Below are 4,496 nucleotides of genomic sequence, written 5' to 3' on the forward strand. Positions count from 1 at the left end.
ACTAAACATTCTTCTACCTGGTGTTGAGTTGAAGAACCTTGGGTAAGTTACAATAAAAATTGTTCTACCTGATGTTGAGTTGAAGAACCTTGGGTAAGTTCCACTAAACATTGTTCCTGCTGTACCGTACATCAGCTATCCCCATACCTAATCATAGCAGGTAAGTGAAAAGTATGAACACTATCCCCATACCTGATCATAGCAGGTAAGTGGAAAGTAAATGTGAAAATGATTTCAGGAAATGACAGATTTTACTATAGATGGGGAAGAACATTCAATATTTTGCTAGTATATTTAATCAACTGGTCTGTAAAGACTAGTGATATAATCTAGGAATCGTAATAAAGGTCATGTTGGTTAGTTAACAAAGAATGTTCCACTTTCTACAGATTATAATATTTTTATTTCAGGTACTTTGCGAATGGAGTCTGTAAAGAGGGAGCCAACTGTATTTTTTCCCATGATAGGTCATCGGGAAGGCCAGACACTGTGTGTAGATACTACCTTCAAGGGTGTTGTGCTTACGGTAGTAACTGTAGGTAAGGAGTTTCTGTCTTACGACTCTGAATATTGGATTTGACCTACACTTAAAAAGTAAATGTTTAAATGTAAAGGCACTTTTCCTTGTTTGAAGCAGTATATCATTGACTAGATATTGTTTAAAGTTGGATACTTACACTTAAAAAGTAAATGTTTAAATGTAAAGGCACTTTTCCTTGTTTGAAGCAGTATATCATTGACTAGATATTGTTTAAAGTTGTGTTAATTATGAATAAATTAAGAAGAAAACAACATTTTTAGCTGTACATGATTTTATTATTATCTTCAATCATTATTCTAGCAAGTTTAGGACTAACAACATTATTCTTTAAAATTATTTCACGTGTATGAAAAGCGTGTTCTGGTATATCACAATTTGTGTGAAAGAACACATCTAATTCAAACTAAGTACTGTAATAAAGTTCAATTGGGAAAAGTTATTGAGTTAAATTGGTTAATTTTCACCTGTAATTGTTGTATTTTAAGGTATGACCATATTCGCCCCAGTAGGCATGTTACCAAACCCAGTAAATCACTTGTCAATAGCAGAGAGACATACAGAGTTCCGGAACAACAGGGTCCTAAAACAAAATCATCAGTCACAGCTACTACACAACCTCTTGGCATAAACCACTCATCTAATTCAGACTCTGTCTTGGGTAAGTTACAATCAAAATTGTTCTACCTAACTTACCCAAGGTTCTTCAACTCAACATCAGGTAGAACAATGTTTATTGTAAGTTGAGTTGAAGAACCTTGGGTAAGTTACAATAAACATTGTTCTACCTGGTGTTGAGTTGAAGAACCTTGGGTAAGTTACAATAAACATTGTTCTACCTGGTGTTGAGTTGAAGAACCTTGGGTAAGTTACAATAAACATTGTTCTACCTGATGTTGAGTTGAAGAACCTTGGGTAAGTTACAATAAACATTGTTCTACCTGGTGTTGAGTTGAAGAATCTTGGGTAAGTTCCATTAAACATTGTTCTACCTGATGTTGAGTTGAAGAACCTTGGGTAAGTTCCATTAAACGTTGTTCTACATGGTGTTGAGTTGAAGAACCTTGGGTAAGTTCCATTAAACATTGTTCTACCTGATGTTGGTAAGACTTTGATGTAACTTATCTAGTTTATCCTGGAAACGTGATATCATTATTTTGTTATATAGTTGATAAAGAACATTAATGAAAAATGACATTCTTTTTAAGAATGCATTCTGGTTAATGTTACCATTGTGATTACAAATTCTTTATAAACAAATTAATGAAAGTAAGTGATTTTCTGAGTATAAAAGTCCATTCTGGTGCTTCTCACAAATTTATTCAGCTGTGAAATTTGTGTCAAAGTAGCTACTACTTACTGAGAAGATGATTAGATAACCTCAGTTGTTGGATGCATGTCTTTTGACTTTAAACAAACTATAGTGTGTTCACACATAATCTCAAGACACTATACTTCGGTTACTAAACTTTCACCTAAAGGTGTTGATAATGTTCAATTTGATTTTGTTTTGATGTGGTAGAATTTGGGTTTTAGGTCGTAAGATCTTATGTTAAAAATGTTTCAATAGTCTGAGGAGCTCATCTTGTATTCCAAATAATTAAGAAGAATAACATTTCAAATATCTAATTATAGCTTAACTTTAGTAAATAGAAAAAAACTTGAACAGACATCATTCAACAGAAGCACTTGTGCTCATAAATCTAAAAAAAGTTTAGTTTAAACATAGATAGTTGATTTTCTAGGTAGGATGACAATACTTAGGAAGCAAAGTCAGTCATGTGGCAGTGGAAGAGACACAGAGAGAAGGAGCGGCACATCACGTGTAGAGCCAGTGTCATCAGATTGGGTTAATGCCCCAGAGTTTGTGCCTAGATGTAAGTACTAAATAATTCTGAACACATTGTAATCAACAAGCACTGTACCAACAGTTTCCTGTAGCATTACTTGGTTCATTGTACTCCATTTGAACTCGTACTTTACTGTCTACAGCCAGGTAACTTGGTTCATTGTACTCCATTCGAACTCGTACTTTACTGTCTACAGCCAGGTAAGTTGGTTCATTGTACTCCATTTGAACTTGTAATTTACTGTCTACAGCCAGGTAACTTGGTTCATTGTACTCCATTTGAACTTGTAATTTACTGTCTACAGCCAGGTAACTTGGTTCATTGTACTCCATTTGAACTTGTAATTTACTGTCTACAGCCAGTTGACTTGGTTCATTATGTTGAATGGTAAAATGGACATTAATGTACATGTTTGTAAGTGTATTTCTGTACCTTTATCAATGTCATTATAAAACAAATTGAAGTTGAACTTGAATGAATGTAATTCTTTATTATGTGATGTTGTAACTGAATTCTTTTTTGATTTGATTTTAGCATTAATAAAGTCTTACGCTGACAAAGTAAAGTCAAGTGACACAGTCAACCATGCATCATCGTTTCCTGTTCACCAGTGTGTCCCTCTCTGTCCGTACACTCTGAGTGATCGAGTGTCCATTTGGAAGTACCTGTCAGTATTTACATGGGGAATTGTGTGACATCTGTAATAAGCCAGTATTGCATCCTTTGGATGAAACACACAGAAGTCAGCACAGGGAAGTAAGTGTGTCTTGTCTTCAGTAACGATTATCAGAAGTTTTATTTTTATCTAGATATATCAGAAGAACCCACAATTATTAGTGATTTTGATGAAAGGTTTATTTATCTGAACAGTTTATTAGATTTAGATTTGAAGTATTAACTTGTATATGTATAAAGGTTATGAGATTCCTTCTGGTTCAATTCCTGAGGATTTTATTGTGTTGCAGTATTATTTATTTACATAGGCCCGGCATGGACAGGTGGTTAGGGCACTCAACTCGCAATCTGAGGATCGCGGGTTCGAATCCCTGTCACACCAAACATGCTCACCCTTTCAGCCGTGGGGGTGTTATAATGTGATGGTCAATCCCACTATTCGTTGGTAAAAGAGTAGCCCAAGAGTTGGCGGTGGGTGGTGATGACAAGCTGCCTTCCCTCTAGTCTTACACTGCTAAATTAGGGACGGCTAGTGCGGATAGCCCTCGTGTAGCTTTGCGCGAAATTCAAAACAAACAAACAAAAAACAAACAATTTATTTACAATTTCTTACCTTATCCTGCCTTTAAAGAATTGTGTGATTTTAGTGTTAATTTCCTTTACTCTTTATGAGGTTGGGCAATATTATTCAAACTAAATTCAACTGTTACATGCCTTGTTGTGTCCAGTTTTGTGTAATACATGTACGCATTGAGCTACTGTTAAAAGTGTGAGAATGAATTGTAGTTTCACAAGGCCTAAAATTTTACATCCTTCAATGCTTTTGCTAAAATATTTTTTATATGTTTTATTATTAAAAGAAACTTACTGTTAAAGGATTGATATCAATAAGGGTTAGTCCCCTAGTGGGACAGCATTAAGTCTATAGACTTACAACACTAAAATCTGGGGAATGATTCCCCCTTGGTAGACACAACAGATAGTTCAATCTGGCTTTAATCTAAACCAAACAAACAGTAAAGGCTTAAATTAGCCCATATATAGTAACAGATATGTTAGACCATTTACTAATGTTGTATCTTTACTGAATCGTAACTTATGCTTTAATTAGGCTGTATTTATTGTGTTAATTACACCTGAAGTAGTAACAGATATGTTAGACCATTTACTAATGTTGTATCTTTACTGAATCATTAACACAATAAATACAGCCTAATTAAATAATAAGTTACAATTCAGTAAAGATACAACATTAGTAAGTGATCTAACATATCTGTTACTACTTTAGGTGTAATTAACACAATAAATACAGCCTAATTAAATAATAAGTTACAATTCAGTAAAGATACAACATTAGTAAGTGATCTAACATATCTGTTACTACTTTAGGTGTAATTAACACAATAAATACAGCCTAATTAAATAATAAGTTA

At 34.0% G+C, this 4,496-nt stretch overlaps 1 pseudogene; it reads left to right on the forward strand.

Annotated features, from left to right (window-relative positions):
* Positions 1 to 399: 399 nt before the first annotated feature.
* Positions 400 to 4,496, forward strand: part of LOC106477225 — an 8,865-nt pseudogene continuing 4,768 nt past the window's right edge.

Source organism: Limulus polyphemus, unplaced genomic scaffold, assembly GCF_000517525.1.
Source record: "Limulus polyphemus unplaced genomic scaffold, Limulus_polyphemus-2.1.2 Scaffold13475, whole genome shotgun sequence".
Taxonomy (NCBI): domain Eukaryota; kingdom Metazoa; phylum Arthropoda; class Merostomata; order Xiphosura; family Limulidae; genus Limulus; species Limulus polyphemus.